Raw genomic sequence first — 19,383 nt, 5'->3', positions numbered from 1 at the left:
TCGAGTCACAGTATTGGACTGGCTTTCCCAGTCCCCAGACGCCAACCGCATTGAAAATGTGTGGTGAATTAAGAATACGCATCTTACCGGAAGGCCAGTCCATGATTTAAAGCAACTCGTGCGTCAAGTTCGCAAAATCCAGTAATGTTTGTCGACGAGCTACGCAGAAAAGCTGGTTCAAAGCATGAAGAAGATGCCAGACTATACTCGACAACGATGAAGACTATACGACTCACTGAGAAATTGCGGCACGTAGTTTTGTACATACTTTTATGTAAAAAAATTTTAAATATATATATTTTATACTTCATGAATAATCGCGGTTCCTTTTTTCTGACACAGACTGTAATTTACTGCTTTTGCAACGCATGCAGTCCTCGCCTGATGAAATTCGCTCCAGATGGCAATATTGGTTAATCAACGGGAGATAGTGCAAAGAGCTGCCCTCACTGAAATCAATTATAGCCAATAACTGCTGCTGAGTGAGCTCCTAAAACTAACAAAGTAGCTCTCATTAGTCATAAAAGTCGTACCAGAGCAATTCCCAATGGGAATCCATGCAGTTAGGCTCGGCTTAACTTCGAGCTCCATCGAGCATTAGCTGTGTGATTATTTCAGCATTCCTTCCAAAAGAATCTTACACTCCCACAAGACCAAGATTCAAAGATCTCGACTTCCCCTAGATTGGATACTGGCAATCTGCGGAATTCTATTCTTAGCACGTAACATGGCTACATATGCAAACCCCTGATAAAAACTCAACGTTAAAATAACTACTTCTTTCTTTCGTTGCTTCCTTTTTTCTCTCCTTCTATGGCATTTGTGGTGCCACAATATACTTGTATGGTGGCATTTTCATATGACCAAGTAAGCCACCTCGTCTTCTAACGGAGCAATTCAAATTTTTCTACCACAAAATTCTTAATCTGTCAGACAAGCGGGGCAAATTGTTCCTTATCTATTTTTTCGTGTATTCGTACCAGTGTTCCTAGTCTTATATATATATATAATTGGCGCGTACACCCTTTTTGGGTGTTTGGCCGAACTCCTCCTCCTATTTGTGGTGTGCGTCTTGATGTTGTTCCACAAATGGAGGGGTCTACAATTTCAAGCCTACTCCGAGCGGCAGATACTTTTATGAGAAGCTTTTTCATGGCAGAAATACACTCGGACGTTTGACATTACCTGCCGAAGGGCGACCGCTATTAGAAAAATGTTTTCTTAATTTTGATGTTTCACCAAGATTCGAACCAACGTTCTCTCTGTCAATTCCGAATGGTAATCACGCACCAACCCATTCGGCTACGGCGGCCGCCTAGTCTTACCTTCACTTAACTTGGGTTGAGTTGAAATGGCTGTCAACCTACCGTCATATATATATTCTTAATTTATTTGCTTTGCAATATCACACAGTTCAAATCTTTACTCCAACCGTACCAATGCGCGGAGTGAAGTATCTGAGTACTTGCGGAATATTTAACTGTATAGCTCAAATTTTGAGAAAACTCTGAATCCCTGAATTATAGTATGCAACTCTAGAGTGCAAGACATTCGGTGCATAAATGATTCTCGCTCCTTTTAATTTCTATAGTTTTTACAGAAGTCATTGTGGATTACTCTCAAGCTTTAGTTAGCGTTAGCAGCCTCACAGTGGCAGATAATTCTCTACTACTCAGCTTGAGAAGCTCGCGCAATCACTGCGTATACCATTTGTTCCACTATGAATGCATCCATTCGACTATAGTGCAAGTGCCAAAGTGTTGCCCTTTTCTAGCCGCTTCTTTGAGAAAATATCCCTTGTAATGAACTTTTAGGATGCCAGCGGCAAACCTAATCCCACCCATGCCAATCTCTTTCGTTCATTTTTGACTGACTCTCATTCAAACTGAAAACTACCGCTACCACTTAGGACCAACTTTGATTCTAAGTAATTTCATACTCCTTCCATTTGATTTTTGCTTTCTTCTCCAACTACTTGTTTACCTTATTAAGCGCCTTGTTGTGCCTTGAATCACTGTTCCTCATACAGTTTTTGAGCAGCCGTTTATTCCTGCTCTTCAATCTATTCGAATTCCCACACACAACTACTACCAATGTGTGCTTGCTATACAAGCAAAATATATGTGGGTGTATGTGCGTTTGTGCTAGAGTGGTCTTACTAAGAGCATAAGTGGTCACCAGGTACAGATTAGTTATTACTAGCAGCAACTACTTTGGTTGTTAGTATTGTTCACCTTGGTTCGGATAAAAGCACGAAAGATTGCGTGTACGCCAGTAGGAGAGCATTGGAAGCTGTAGATTGTGCTTTGCTTTAGAAACTGAAAATGTGAATGTGCACGTGAAAAGGTTTTGTAATGCAGTTGAAAGCATAATTGGCAATCAAATGGTTGAGCACATTCAATCTGAACTCACTGAGGGTTTTCGCATTGGCAGAAGAGGAAACGCGGGGCAAGTTTAAGTGAGAAGAAGATTTGCCACGGTTTTACATGCATGCGCTGCGAATTTGTATGTGCCTCTAATGCAAATATGTATTTACACAGAGAGCTATTGGGGTTATTTTTTCCATTGAGGTTTTGCTTTTTCCTAACCAAACAACCGGTACGTGCAGAAAAATACACCCAGATTCTCATTGCGTAGCTTCTGAGCCCCTTTTAGTCTATTATAAACCAACTCGATTACCTAACATACCGTAAGCAACTGTAGAGTATTAAAGAATTCATTTTAGCTCAAAGCATATTATCCAAAAACCCTTTAGCTTATCTTAGCAAAACTCGGATAGATACACAGAAAATAATTTGTCATCTAATCTTTCACAAAGGAAGCATGGCAAATGAGTTTGTACGCTGTCTATTTTCAAATTTTTTAACTGTCAAAAGCTTTCAGTTAGCAATGATTTAGTCGTTACAACAGCATTAAATATTCCCTATACTGTTTTAGCGTATGCTGCGGAAGTCCATGACAGTTATTGCCTGCATAAAAGCCCGCGCAGTTCTGGTAACGTAAACCCGACTTCGGAGAAACAGTCCAGTTAGTAATACTACAAGTTGGCTATAGGGTCATCTGCTCAATGAGAGCTATTGCGTACCTAGAGCTATTAAGTATGAAGGCAACATGAGCTTATCCCGGGGACCCTTCAGTGGCTTATAGTTGGCCATCGTGAAATATTCATTTATTTTCTTAGGGGGGAACTAAAAAGTCGAAGGAAGGAATATAGCTGCTGCCAAGTAAAGACGGGTCACAGTCCACGATAACAAAAGTCCAGATATTTCATGTGACAGTCATTAAGAGTAGTTAAAACAGTCAAATAATGAGTCACTCACAGGCATATTTTTGTCATGTAATTGTGATTTACTCCTATGAAATGCATCTCTTAATGGGAGGTGGCTTCAGCCAAGCAGTAAGTGACAAACAACCCGTTTAATTACACTGAGATTAAGTCACAGTGATCTTGTCACACATAACGTGTGACAGATGACAGATCAAAATTGCTGTGAAGCTAAAAGTAGGAAATTAACGCAAAGCAGAGGCGAAGCTCCTAGGTAGGCAATTAAATATGAAAGCTAATACAGATTTTAAACAGTCACAGATATTAGGCTACTCACTGCGATGACAGATAACACATGATAGATGACACATGACAGATGACAGATGACAAAGTGTATATTAAATAACACATATTAGCTACCAGCTGAACGAGAGGTTAAAAAGGGAGTAGAAAAACTGATAAATGAGGCAGTTTTAGTTGTTTAATTTCTAGCCGATGACAGGTATTATCTGACTATTGAAGAGTGTACCTACTGGTCGCACATATCACTAGTCTCATATCCGGCAAGACCAATGACAGCTGCGTAAGTAAATAGTAAAAATTCATAGCACACTTACCTATACTTTTAGACTAAACCGACTAAGGTAAAGCCATTGATAAGAACTAAAGACTATTCAAAAAATGTGTTAACAGTCACTAGTCACAACCCTGTCATGACAAATCACAGCAGCGTAGAGAAGATTATATGTTATACTTTCAGGGAGACTTAAAGAGGTTTTAAAGAAATATAGAAAAATCCATAAACTACTACAGCAAAAGTAAAATAAATTAAAATGCATACGCCAACTTTCAAGGAAAGGGTATGCAGAGTGAAGTAATGGGTGTCAGAATCGCTTGTCACAAATTTAATATGATAAGTGAGAGCCGTACAAGTAAAATAAAATGAGAAGCTCTTAGGCAACCTAATAAATGCATAGAGATTAAGAAGAACGAGAAATGTGGTTAAATGTGATAGCACTGGCCTTGAGAATCGATAGTCAAATGTTAGGATAACACATGACAGCAGTAGAAGTAAGTATGTACATATTACGAATATACTTTCAGGCAAGTAGAATGCATGGCGAAGTTTTATGAATACTTGGGGATAGTTAATTTAATATGGTTAAGCAATGGTTATAAGAATAACTTGTCAGGAATTTATCATGACAAGTGACAGCATCACATGGAAGATAAAATTATAGGAATTATATCAAACCTCATAAAAGAAAGCGTCTGAGAAGAACTGGAAATATATGGCACAAACTGGTAATATATGTAATGAGAACAACTTGTCACAAAGTTGGCATGACAAATGACAGCAGCGTAAATGAAATGAAACATATAAGTTTTTAGTCAAGCCTAATGAAAGCAGAAGGTTTGAAAAGGATAAAAAAGGTCATAGGAACCACTTGTCATAAATGTGATAAAAGTCAGCAGTGTGAGAGAAAAAGGTAAATTTTTAGCCAAGTCTAATAAAAGGGGGTTGAGAATAATAAAATATGATTGAAGTTGTTGGCACCATATATAAAAATCGAGAATTCAAATTTAGCTCGACATATGACAGCAGCAGGGAACAACTAGCGATAGTAGATTCACAGTATTCCCAATTGTCGTAAGAATTACTTGTCATAAGTTTAGCATGACAAATTAATTATATAGTTCTAATAATTCATATAGCTGGTGGATGAATAAGTCAAAAGTAGAGATTTTCGGAAGAACTAGAGAATGTGGCTCATTAGAACTAGAATGGCATTAGTCATATAAACCACTTGTAATATATTTATCATAACAAATGACAGTGCCAAAAACTAACGCAATCACAAACCTTCAGCAAATTCGGGGAATGAGGGAGGATAAGAGACAACTATAGATAGTAAATGCAAGATTTTAGCGCTGGTCAAAAGCTACATTAACCATAAATTTCATATGACAAATGACAGCAGCACAAGTGAAAAAAAACAAAATATATCATAATGCGAGCTCGATAATAATTATGTGGCTGGGAACAGTTCAGGACCACTATGCCGAAGAAGATATTTGCATTGCTAATAGTTTTTATTTGAAAGTTATAAAACTTAAATAAAACTTTAAGCTTGGCAAGATTTTAAAAAATAATTAAAAAAATAATTGTTTAGTAAGAAAAACTTGTAGGTATATTATTCAATTATTTTTCATTCGGCGCTTTCAAAGCAAATAAACTTTCGCTCTTTTCAAGAACATATGGTGTGTCGCCACCCAATGATGATCCACACGGCGTATGAGCAATTTAAGGGATGTAGTTTTATTAAGTTCATATGCTGTTAAGCTTTAAGCCAATAAAATAAATAATTTGCTAAAGAATAAAAGCAATTACGAAAAAATAGCACTCACTACGCACATACGCATGAACACACACACACATACATGCATACATATGATGATGTGCGCTTGATCTCACTTTGGTATGACATTGCGTATGCGTGACATTTAAGTCGTAAATTTCTTGGCGCAATCTAAAGTATTTTTCACGCAGCCGAAAACACCTTGTGTATGTGTAAATCTAGCGTGAATGGCTGCGTGAATGTATTTGTTTCCTTTGCCCTCTCGCCTTGTCTATATACAGTTATAGCATATTGCACATTTCGCCAAACAATTAAACACGTCATTTGCGACGAAAATTTACCACTTAATAGCGTTGGTAATAAGCAAAATCTCTTGTATTAACACCACGACCGGATGAGTGCGATGGAGGTGGAGAGCTAAAGTAAGAAAAGTGTAGCGAAATAGTAAAAGAGAAAAGTAAAGTAAATTTCAAGATGGAAGCCGATAGACGAAAGCACCGAGCGCTTGGCTGCCCTATCGCGACGAACAACTCCATCAATGATGAATGTAATTTCACACGCCACTGGTTAATATGCTGTCAAGGACATATTACTTAATTGGTAGCTGCAAGAGTATGCTGAGCTCGTTCCAATAACATACCGACATATACATATATACATACATACATACACTCGTGCACATGCATAGTTTAACAAGCAGCAGCCAAATTGAGTACAAGCCTCCAGGCAACTAAAGCTGTGGGTGAGTGAGATAGCGGATGAGCTTATGAGCGAATAAGCGCTACAACAGCTTAACCCAAGTAAGTCGCGAAGGCATACATACACATACACATGCAACGAGGTGCCACTACAAAAAAAACGCTTGTGAAGCTGATGAGTGTATTTAATGGAAATCTGTTGTAGCATCAGCAACTATAAGTACTTAAGCGCGCGCACACACATACACAACTACATAGTACACCAAATACTTACGTAGGCAGTCAAGCAGGTAAAACGGATCAAGCTTAAACACCTGCCTTAATGTAAATGACTATGTACATATGTATGTGTGTGCAAGCACAAACCCAACTTCGAGTATGCACCAGTAAAAAAATGATTTCTCCAAAAAACGACGATCTGCTTACGGCCACTTAAAAATGAAAATGTGACAAGCGGCGCACGACAAAATGTAGCTGTGGCACACAAGCCGCGCGTACGTACTCGCATATAAATACACAAAATTGTATATGAGTAGCTACACCCGTGCACCTATAAGCAGGTAAGTAAGTGAATAGTGAGCAAAGCATTTCGCTTGATGTTGTCGCCACCAACGCTGCAACTGCCGTCACAGTCGCTACCTTCAACACTTAATTGGATTAATGCGATAATTCGCTTGAATGCAGATAACGCGAGTTCCACTAGTCCACGCGCGCTTTAGTCCATGGCGCCGACGAACGAAAAAATATACTCTTGGATGTTGGCTGTTGGTTGTTGGCTGTTGGCTAAGTGTCACGTTGAATGGCTTAATTTTAATTAAAAATATGCAAAATGACAACATTTAAACTAAATGACTTCTTTGCAAAAGTAGGACGAATGCTTCGCGCGAACAAAAAAGAAGACACGATGATAATAGTTGTGAGTGGAAGAAATGAAGGAAAAAGGTGGCAAAAAGCGAACGTGAAGAATGAATGTGAAGCAAACAACGTAAGTAAAGGTGGCCAAGTTGCGACCAAAACTAAAATGAATGGAACGAAGTGATAATAAGAAAACTAATTATTTCAAACAACATAAAAAAGCATATCGGATATACCACCTTGATCAAAAACTTCCCGGAATAACCCTCAAGTGACCCACTAAGTCAAATGAGTTCAGCTCTTTTTTTTTTTGTATGGTTGCCTCATCTGTTAATAGCATTCCTAAGTAAATTTTATCGCCATTACTTGACATATGTACAAGTACGCCATCTGGAATATATCTAGCTCTGCCATTTTTCGATTTTTAAAACTGAATTTGAATTTGCAGCAACGAGTTTGTTTTAAAAAGGGATTCAATGGTGCGAAAACCTTATAAACCTTGGAAAGCTGTGAGGGCAATGTAACTCTAAAGAAAACAGTCCACAGCCATTTACGAGTGGCATGAACGCTTCAGAAGAGATCGAGAATGAAGAACGTAGTGGCAGGCCATCGACATAAAAAACCGATGAAAACACCTATAAAGTTGATCAATAACCATCAGGACCGAACTGAATTTACCACCAAAACGCTGGGCGTAGACTCGAGCATTGTTTGTGGATTCATTTACGACATTGTGGGTAATGCTTTGGGTTTGTGCCGTACTGCTGGAATGTACGTCCGAAAGGACCTGAGTTTCTTGTAAAAAAAAGTTCGCGGCAATATCGCCAAAGACATGATTTCAAAGACTGAATCCAAGCATTCATCAAACGCATCATTACTAGAGACAAGAGGTGGGTTTTTGAATACGAACCGCAATCCAGAGATCAAGCGAGTGAATGGAGAACTTCAAATGAATCAAAACCAAAGAAACCCCGTCATTTTCAATCAAAACGGAAAAAAATCCCCACAGTTTTTATGGATTTGTACGCTACGGATTTTTTCCACAAGTTAATAAAGACTATAATTTGAACATTAAGAACCGTTTACGTAAAACAATTCAGTGAGTGGAAAAACAACTCGTGGATGTTGCACCTTAATAAAGCAACTGTTCATCTTTGACCAAGAACGAAACAAATATCTTTCAAGAGCTATTGAATTCACCTATACGAATCCACCTGAAATTTTTTTGTTTACTCGAGTCAAAAAACTACTACGAGCAGTCACTTTGGCATTTTAAGTGCCGAAAGGAAGCCATAGAAAAATAGACGAGAAATTCTTTCGAAAAATGTTAGTTTAGTTTTTGAGTGCAATTAAATCAAATCAAATTTTGTTGGCCAATGCGAAATATTGCTTCACAGTCTGGGATTTAACAACATTTGAAACAAAGTGAACTCATTCTAATGTAAAGATGATAGAGCAAACAAAGCCTGAAATAAAGTGAGATAAGATAAAATAAAGTGAGGTTAAAAAAGATAATAGAAGATAGAATGAAATGAAGTGAATAAATTTTAATGATAAACTAAAATGAAATAAAATAAGATATTCGAAAACAAATGCCCTGCAGTAACGCTGAAACTATTAGGAGTCACTCAAAGAAATGCTCGAAAATAAAACTTTAATTTCGGCGACTAATTTTACTTATGGTTTGAAACTATTGTCACCTGATGTGGCAACGCTGCCATAAGCTTAAAAAATACATACTCGTGGGCAGATGGCACTACGATATCCAGTAGTAAATTGAAAGGTTCAAGTTTTATGTATATCAGCTATTCAGAAAAAGTTTGAACATATCAGATTTAGTTAACACCATTTTTTAAAAATGCCTAAAGCCAGTATGGACATAGGGCGTTCAATTGCGGGCCAACAAAATAAAATGCTCAGAGGCCTGGTCAATGATGCTTGGTATATAAGGAATGCAGATCTGCACAATGATGTGTCGATGTGAAAAGGTTTCCAACATTATACCTATCTTTACTACAAAACATGAAAAAGGGCTGAAAGAGCACATAGACCCAGGAGCTTCTGCACTCAAAGAAGCCATATACACAAAAAGACTACGCAGAATTAAGCCTCGAGAACTAGTAGCCAACGCGTCATAGTGATGTTGTACAATTTTAATTGTTTGTATGTTATCAAGTAATTTTACCGCAAAATATTACTTGTGTAATACTTTCCTAGATGTAATACTATGAAATGTTAAGCTATTTTTTGTTACGTTTCAATAAATCAAAAATTCCAAAAATCGTATTTTTCCGACTTCAACCTCCGACATGACAGGCGATTTTTTATTGTGAATTCGGACTCAGCCTGATGAAGGCTGCAGAAAATTACCTCAAACAGCAGGCACAAAGAAATTGCAGGCTTGCACAGCCTTAAGAGCAAAACGACATGCGCTGAGCCTGATCAAAAAAGATCATCGTAATATAATATCTACGGTATTACGGTACTCAGTTCGATTAAGCTGCTGAAAACAGATAACTGGGGATAAATACTGACTGCAACTGATGCGTTTTCACCGAGCAATCTATAAAAAACGTAACGAAATGAAACGAGTGATATTGCAATATGGCAACGCTCGACTTCATATTGCAAATTTTGTCAACACATATTTCAAAGTGCTCGATTGAGAGCAGCTATTCCAGGCATCGTATTATCCAGATATTTACCAATTGCAGACCACTGGTTATTCCGCTCTATGTAGAAGGATTTGGTTGGTCAACGATGACGTTGCTCTGAAGAAACTGAATATTGGCGCACTTAATGAATTACCACAATTTTTCGAAAGTCACTCGCAAAAATATTTGAGAAACGGATTTAAGAAAGTGAGGAGCTTTTATAGTACTTTAAATAAATAAACGATACGGACTTTTGCTTAATAAATACGAAAAGTTAGTACAAGTGGAATTTCTTAAGCTGCACTTTTTCTGCCTTCCTTTGCCTTAATATAAGGGGAATTTCTTAAGTTGTACCTTTTCTACCGTCCTCTGCCTTAATACAAGTGGATATTCTTAAGTTGCACCTCCAATAATAATATTCAATATTCCACATTTCGAAAGAAGGAAGGTGAACATCATTTTCTCAATACCTACATCACTGGTATTATATTTGTGCTTTCCTTCCTAATTACATTTACTTAATATCAGTTCATTTGCTTCGAGTTTCAGCAACAGCAAATAACCTTCATGCTATCCTTTAGCCAATTGTAATACAAGTAATTTACACATTTATTGAAGATTAACCCAAATGAAGAGGAGAATAAATGGCCATGTTTGCGTTCAAAAGAACATACAGAGCTTCTCATACACACGCGCCAGCCATCGAATGATCAAGAAAATAAAGGGCACAAGTACTAGAAGAGAAATAAAAACACACCCATACGCACATGCCAGCCAAGTACTTGAAATGGTGAGTCGCTTCAGTTAACTACTGCTGGGCTTCTATGTAGCACCAAACGGCAAACCACTACAGCTTAGTCCTCTTCTATACGAGTGTAACACTGTGAGTGCACATTCACATTAAATTCGGTTGAGTTTCATTGAGTCCCGTACACATTCATCCACTTTGGCGCGCCAGTAAATATGCAATTATACTTGCTAAAATGTATGCAGCTGACGAACACCGCTTTTTCTATATATTATAAGTACACATATGTGTGTGTATGCCCACTCGCAGCACGAGATAGTATTTGTATTTGTGCGCTACTTTATATGCACCAGTGCGCTAAACATTTTCAGTTTCCGTTGCGCATTGACGCCAGCTGGCCCGCTAGCCCTTTCTCCTCCATTTTGCACTTGTTCTGCCTTCCCCTTTTCTGTTTTTTTTTTCTTTTCTTTTTTTTTAATTAAATATTAACAAAATGGCCTCATTGTGCGCGTATGTACACACATACATATGTGCGTACATACATACAAGGATATGGCTTTTTGTGTGAGTAAATATTTTTACTAACATATAACAGTACTGGCTATTTATATTTACCGACAAACTTACAAATGTACGCAAACACATGTGTGTGCAGGTATGAGTAGGTAAACTTTTACGTGTATACACTAATGTTTGCTTACATGAATATACTCGTATTTGCAGTTGCAGCCAATGACAGCCGTTCAGCGTTCGTAAAGTGCAAATTCAGTTTATGAGTCCAACTTAGCGGACTGGACACTGGCATCGCGCATGCAGGCTTGCGCGCCCTGCTGATGTGGACGAGAAGGCACTGTGTATCGATTTGTGTAGTTTTAAGGATGTGGATGGAAAAAATTAAGCGAAAAAAACTCTTGACTTTAATACTAGACTTGGTGCATAAAATAGTAGCGATTCCATGTCAATTGGTCCAAGTATGATATTATGGGCATTGTCGTAGATTTTTCTGAAAATTGGTTTATCTGTGGGCTGGAGCATAATAAAAAAATATTTGATGTTATAATTTTGAGATTTATTCAGTGTTGAGAGCTTTGAAAGGTTTTTAAAGTTTTGGAAAGTGAAATATCTCCGGTTCTTTTTAACATTAAAAAGATATATTTTTTAGTATTAACTATAATCAAAAAAAAAATTTTTTTTTAATTTTTTAGTATTAAATATACTCTTTAAAATTGTTTCCATTTTTTAAGATCAAATATACTTTAAAAACCAATTTTTTTGCATTTTTTTTATTAAATATGCTTTAAAAAAATTGGAAAAAAGTTTTAATTTAATTGTTTAATATATTTGGAAAAATATTGCTTGTTCGTCGTTTTCGGATAACGCCCTCTAAGACGTTTTCCTTAAGTTTTCAATAAAAGCTAAGGCTATACTCAATAATACCACAAAGTTTCATAGAGGAATTTCCCTAATTTTTCATTTAATATTCCAATAAGTACAGCTACTACTATTAAAATAAGTAATAATGGAAATGATAATGGCTGTGGTAATGATCGAGATAATGATAAAGATAATGGGAATGGTAATGGTAATGGTTATGGAATGGTAATGGTAAAGATAATGATAATGGTAATGGTAATGGAAACAGTAATGATAATGGTAATGTGAATAGCAATGGTAAAGGTAGTGTTAATGGTAATGATATGTATAGTAATAGTGGTGTTGCCAATGATAATGGAAAATAGAATGGAGATAGTAATGGTAAAAGTGATGGTAATAAGGATTATAATGATGAAAATATCGATTAAAGAAGTGAGAATGGAAATGGTAATATTAATTTTCATGGTAATGACAAACGTAATCGTAATTTTAATGTTAATGGAATTTTAATAATGGAAATATCAACCATAATTAAAATGGGAACGGGGATATTCACAGTAATGGTAATGGTTATGAGAATAGTAATGCTAAAATTTATCTTTATAGTAATACTAAAAGTAATATTGATTGTAAAAGTAATGGTAATGGTTATAGTAATGGTGATGGTAATAAAAATGATAATGGTAAAGTTTATCTTTGTGGTAATGCTAATAGTAATATTAGTTGTAATGTTAATGCTAATGGTAATGGTAATGTTAATTTTCATGGTAATAACAAAGATAAGTGTAACAGTAACTATAATTTTAATGGCAATGGTATTTCTTATTAAAATGGTGATGTCAGAGACAATTGAAATGGCAATGAAGATAATAATAGTAATGGGAATGATAATGGTAATGGTAATGGGAATGATAATGGTAAAGTTTATCCTTACTTACCATTATATTACTTAAGTGGTAATGGTAATGATAACGCTGGTTGTAATGCTAATGGTAATATTAATTGTAACGGTAAGAGTCGCAATGATAGTGATAGTGGAAGTCATAATGGTAATGATAGTGGTATTTGTAATTGCATGGTAATCTTAATGGTAATGGTAATGGTATTAGCAGTGATAATGGAATAGTAGCAGTAATCTTAGCGGTAATGGGGGTTGTAGTGGCGATAAATACGATAATGCTAATGTTAATGGTATAGGTAATGGTAATTGTATTGATGCAGTGTGCAGTAGCCTAATTTATTTAATTTGCAATTTTAGTACTTTTAGTAATGACAAGGGTAATCAATACTAAATCCCATAAAAAAATCCTAATTTTAATTATTCCACTAATGGTAATTATCATTGGCAAAAAAGACAACATCAGAAGCAAAAAAACAAACTCTACTCAAACTCTACCAGGAGTGATTGAGGCGATGAGCCGGTAATCGTAATGATTGTAGAAGCCCCTAGGCAAGGATGTAAAGTTGAATGTTTTGCAATTTCAGCGAGTAGTAGTTTAAGTATAAATCTAGAGAACGCACACGAGTGAATGTGAACCCGAATGCTGGCATCAACACAACGAATCTAAGTCGAAATTCACCTAAGCTGAAAGCAATAAAAAAAGCAATGAGTGTTCAAATAAAACACTGCATCTGTACGTAAGAAAGAAATAGTAAGCAATTCGATGTAGGCGGGCTCATCTAGTTTTATGTCGTGAATGGAATTAATTGTATCGGTAAGCTATACTCGTACAAAGAGGTCCTCGTGGTTTTTTGCATAGAACTCTTTACCGCATTTTTAGCACGATCACTACGACCAAACGAAGTAATATGGACTAAATGAGTTCAATTGGCTTATCAGCCGAGGTTTGCAGTCCTTGTAAAGACCAAATTTGACGTACACTGGTAGTCAGAAAATATATTACACTGGCGAAGAAAATAAATTTGCGCCTACATATGGAAATTTTTAAGCTGAAAAGCTAACGGTTAAAACAAGCCACAGCAGTTGAGATAAATTTTTTCGACAAGTTTAGCTGTAGTATGAGGATGTTTTTTATTTTTACCGCGGAGCGCCAGCTTCAAAAAAATATTTCACAAAAAATACCTCTTTGAAAATTTCACTATTTTTAAAGTAGATTCAGATTGTAAGAAAATATATATTTTTTTAATTTATACTGCTCCTAGCATGATTTTTGAAGCATAAAAAATTGATCTTTAGACATTATTATAGGTCCAGAAAGATCGAGGAATGTAAAACGGGAGTTTTGATAAGACAGTTTTACTTTCGGTATTTTTCGATATTTTTTATGCTTTTTGATATTTTTTATGATATTTTTTGGTCCAAAATTTGTGCAGGAACATTTTGGAATGTTATCAGGCAATTGTATCTAAATGAAAATTTGTTACATTTATATAAATGCATTAATGTAATAATGCTACGTAATGTAACAATGCTACGAAGTAAATGCACAACAAAGTATTAACATTCCATCAAACAAATTATTAAAAAAAGTTGTTTATTTAATTCTTAACTTCTTAAAAAAAATTGAATTTTTCCCTACAAATTTATTCACATGACTTCTTTTGTACAACTAATCGTTTTTGAACAAAACATGGCACTTTTTTCAAAAGCAAAGTTTTGAATTTTTCAATTGCAAAAATCTTGCAAACCAAAAAAATTCAAAATTGCTTAACACAGTTTTTTACTACCTCAAATACTAAAAAAATACAGAGTTCAAGAAAAAGTTGTGATCCACAGTTTCCTTTGCTATAGAACTGCAAATTATTTCATTGCCCTTTTCACAAAAAGAATACCAAAAGATGCTTATTTTCCGTCCCTGCCATAGCCTAAATCCACATTTTTTTCGACACCAGAAATATTATAATGAACTCATCACACATTTGCTTGCTAACTTAATAATCAGTCAACCTCTGCATTATCCTTTAGTCACTCGCTCAACACCATTCACAACGTCCGCCTCGTGCTTGTTCACATCACGACACGATGACCGCCATATTTTTCATTCCCAAAGCCAACTTTACGCACATTGTACATATCAACTTTGTATTTATTTTGTTAGCGTTTTTCCTTCAGATAGTGTTGCTAATTTTTTATGAAGTTGACCGATGGAGACTTTTATGCCTAACGCGTAGTAATTTTTTTAGCCTACAGCGCGACTTGCTTACTTACTTTGTTGCTATAGTTCTTGTTGGGCGTGTACACTTTGTGCTTCCACACACTTCCATACTCCTAAAAGCAACTATGGGTGTACTTGCGTGCATGAGTGTATGTCAAATACATACATCACGTATGCGCGTGGGTGTGCGCTTATTTGCGCTGATTTTCCTTTTATTTTTCGTTCCTTCAACGCTTGCAACTTGTTTGCGGATAATCACATTTGCACCCCAGCAACTGGTGACAGCCCTGCCCGAATGCCGCATGCCTACAGCACTGCACTCTGCGCCCATGTGACCATCTGACTGACTGGTCATTTGCACAGCAACAACAACACGGCTTGGAGATCGTCGTGAGAGGTCAGTGGTAGTGGTTTACTCGTAGTTGATAGTGGGCAGTTACTAGTTGTTGTTTGCGCTGCAAGTTCTCGAAAATTAAGTTAATGTTTACTTATGAATAAGCAAATAACTGCCTTCCGCTGGCAGCTGTTTACGGTCAGCGCAATCGCATGCATACAGCCTGATGAACCTACAACCAATTGGGAGCTTTTTGTTAGCACAACCCCACACTTATTAGCCCTCTCCCCTTTCAATAAACTCATTCAACTGATTTTAGCCTCAAATGCTTCTCTTATCCTCCCTCATAGCCTACAGAGCATCCGCGTTGTGTGGCCTAAGCGCTCAATAGCCACCACTCCGTATTTTGTATGTGTCCTCATATGCACGTATGTGTATGTGTGTATACCTTCATATGTATATGTAATCCCATCCATTTGTGCCTGTAATTAGTTGCGGCTGGTATTAATATTAATTAGCTACTTCATGGAATTACTACTCACTGCCCAATCGCAACTGTAAATATTATGCACAAACACGTACACAAACAAGCAGACACTCACAATATACCAACAGCAAAAAAGCGCCCCATTTCGCCCATATATGGCTGGCACTCTTTACGTCATCGCCAGCGCTCTATGATTTATTAGCGTACTCAGCCTTGCTATAGAAGTGGCATTGTGGATTTAATGGCAGCATCAGCATCAGCAGCAACTTGGCAACGGCGAAGGCCAATAAACGCAGCCACAAATGGTTTGGATCGCCGCCTTTTGCCATTCAGCGAAAAGTGAAAGTGCAGCGGACGCGGGCACATGTGTCAAGAGCGCAAAAATGAGAGTTCAGCGCCGTTAGAGAAAAAAGTACAACGGAAAGCGAAATAATAGCAGGCCATGAAATGCTTTTAGCGTAATTAAAATGTTTCAACGCAGCAGCGTGCCAGGCATTTTAATTGATTAGCATTTATGTGAAAAATAAAGCTTTACCTATCCAGAAATTTACATTGAATTATGCGATTAGTTAAGTAATGAATTATGTATTTATGGCGCTTGGATGTGTGAAAGGAAGTGCAAGAATGACAAAGATGATAAGCGCTCGGCACCGGAACCGGACTATACGATGGAGGTGATGGAGCCTATAATCCAAACCTTCGGAGTATCTGATGTGTCCTTAAAGAACTCCAAATTCTTCAAAATCAACATTTCAGGTCGTTTCTGGTCAATCACCTGCTTCAATGAGCTCAGTGATAGGTAACAGAGAACCAAATTGAATGCAGTAAAAACTTCCTTGAGCGGACGTCAGTCACCGTCAGTCGCTGTCAGTTAACTTTTGTCCGCCCAGAAATAGGGTCCGCTCAAGAGAGAGTATTTTGCTCCAATACCTTAGACTTAGCAAGACTAAGTAAAGCAAAATATATACACCCAAAGGGAGTGTCCGTTGGGAAAGATTACCCTGTGCTTGAAGCCGTGACTCATAGTATATAATTTCCCTTCACTCTCCCCAAATATATAGAAAAACCTTTTTGCTCGTTAAACCGGGCTTGACGATCATTTAGACTGTGAGGTTCAGCGCACTAGACAGGGCTAGTAAACTGGAGTCCGGGGTGGCAGACTTTGGTTAGGAAAGCACACTTTAGTTATCCTCTTCCAGATAAATTTTTGAAGCAAAAGTCAAGTGACCCATTGATGATAATATAATACAATCCTATTTTAAAGACCATCTTGGTATATACAGCGATTCCATAACATCTAATTCAAGTATCTTAAATATTCTCGCCAATTCTTCTAAAAATTGGTTTATTTTTAGACTTGAATATAAAAAAAATGTAAAATGTTTTTTTTTTTACTGAAAAAAAAATGTGTTTATCTTTTTTGAAAAAATATAATTTTGGAAAACAAATTTTTCCGAATAAAACTAAATTCTTCTTATTTAATTGATTCCCAAAAATTTAGAAGAAAAAGTTCTTTCAGAAAAAAATTTTAATTAAAAAAATTAATTTTCACAAAATAATTTTTCATAAACAAAATTTAATTTTTTTCTCATAAAAAATATTTAATAAAAAAATGTCATAAAATTTCATACAAAAAATATAGCTTTTTCGCAAGAAAAATGTAAAGATAAATACAGGATTGCCAATATTCGACGGACCCATCTGGAAACCCTGTATCTTTTGACAGAGACGTCAGATCCCTTAATGCCATACCGTGTCGGAAGCGTTAATCCAAGCAGATTTTTACCATGGAACAGTTCATGCCTCGCGAGCGCTCCCAAATTGTTGAAATTTACATTCAACCAAAGAAGTCAATTGTGAAAACTCAACGTGCGTATAAAAAATTAAATAATGTGAAAAATGCGCCTTCTAAGAACACCATTAAACGTTTGTACGAAAGGTTTTCGACTGATGATGCTCTTTCTCATCCAAAAAGGCCAAATCAAAAGGCGTAGCCAAGGACATCCCAAAATCGCCGTTCTCAGCAGTTGAGCATTGCTCGGACCACTTTACAACGAATTATCCGCATTGATTTGCATTTATTCCCATATAAGATTCAATTGACGCAAAGATTGTTGCCTGCGGACAAGCTTCGTCGATTGGAATGGGCCCAAAGAGTCATCGAAATCCGTCGGCTCCGTCGAATATGGGCCACCCTGTATCTATTCAAAACTGTTCTCAGTTCAAACTATTTTGAAACGCTCGTAATTTTTGGTTCAGAAATGCTCTCAGTCATCAATTATTTTCATATTTAACTACAAATTCATTTACTTTCATGTTTATAAACTTTTTACATTCCTATTTTAAAACTGTTCTCAATTAAAAAACTACTCTCACCTATTAATAGTAGTAGTTGTAGTAGTACTAGTCAAAAAAATTTTTGAATTCAAAGAGAAATATCTATTCAAAACTGTGCTTAGTTCAAACTATTTTGATATGCTCGTAATTTTTGTTTTAGGACTGCTCTCAGTCATCAATTATTTTCATATCTAAGTACAAATTCATTTACTTTCATGTTTAGAAACTTTTTACATTCACTTTAAAACTGTTCTCAACTAAAAAATTACTATCACCTTCTAAAATTTTGGTGTACATTTTACTCAGAACAAGGAACAATAATTAGCACATGAATCTCTTCTCAGTTTAGGAAATAATTTGAAAAACTTGTTTTTGAGATCAGTAGCGGTAACTCAATCCTGAAAGCTGTTCTCAGTTTAAGAAGTTATTGACGGTGAAGAGTATCGAACAAGCATCTATGACCACATGACACTTTTTTTGTATGCGCGATCGTTTTCTAAGCCATTTTTGGGAAGAATTTTCTTTCATAAAAAATATATTATATAATATTATTCTCAAACAGCTTTTTCATACAAAAATTTAAATTCTTTCTCAAAAATTGTTTTTTCATAAGAAAAATACATTTTTTTCTCAAAATTTTTTTTTTATAAAAAACTTTAATTTTTTTCATAAAAAAATTTCGAAATATAATTTTTTTTCGAAATTTTGTTTCTAGAAAACGCTAAATTTTTTTCTCAAAATTTTTTTTATAATAAACTTTAATTTTTTTTCATACAAAAATTTAGAAATATTATTGTATATTATATATTTTTTTCACTAAACGAATTTTACTATTTTCTCAATTTTTTTCATAAAAAAAATTTAGTCTTTTTTTCTAAAAATTTGAGTATAAAAACTTAATTTATTTAAAATTTTAATAAAAAAATAAAAATAAAAAAAAATTGTTTCTGTAATTTTTGAAAAAACGCACCTACTCAGATATTTTCCAATTTTTTTTATGAATAGCTGATACTATGCTGAGTAATCCCTGCAGCTACATAATGGGACCGCCATGACTAATGGCGTATACGTACCTACTATTCGACCGATTGGCAAACGCGCATAATAAACGCGCAATTTATAAAAATATTAAAATAACTCCATACCAAAATTTTT

The sequence above is a fragment of the Anastrepha ludens genome, chromosome 6 (genome assembly GCF_028408465.1).
Source record: "Anastrepha ludens isolate Willacy chromosome 6, idAnaLude1.1, whole genome shotgun sequence".
NCBI lineage: Eukaryota > Metazoa > Arthropoda > Insecta > Diptera > Tephritidae > Anastrepha > Anastrepha ludens.
This window is presented reverse-complemented; position numbering follows the sequence as displayed.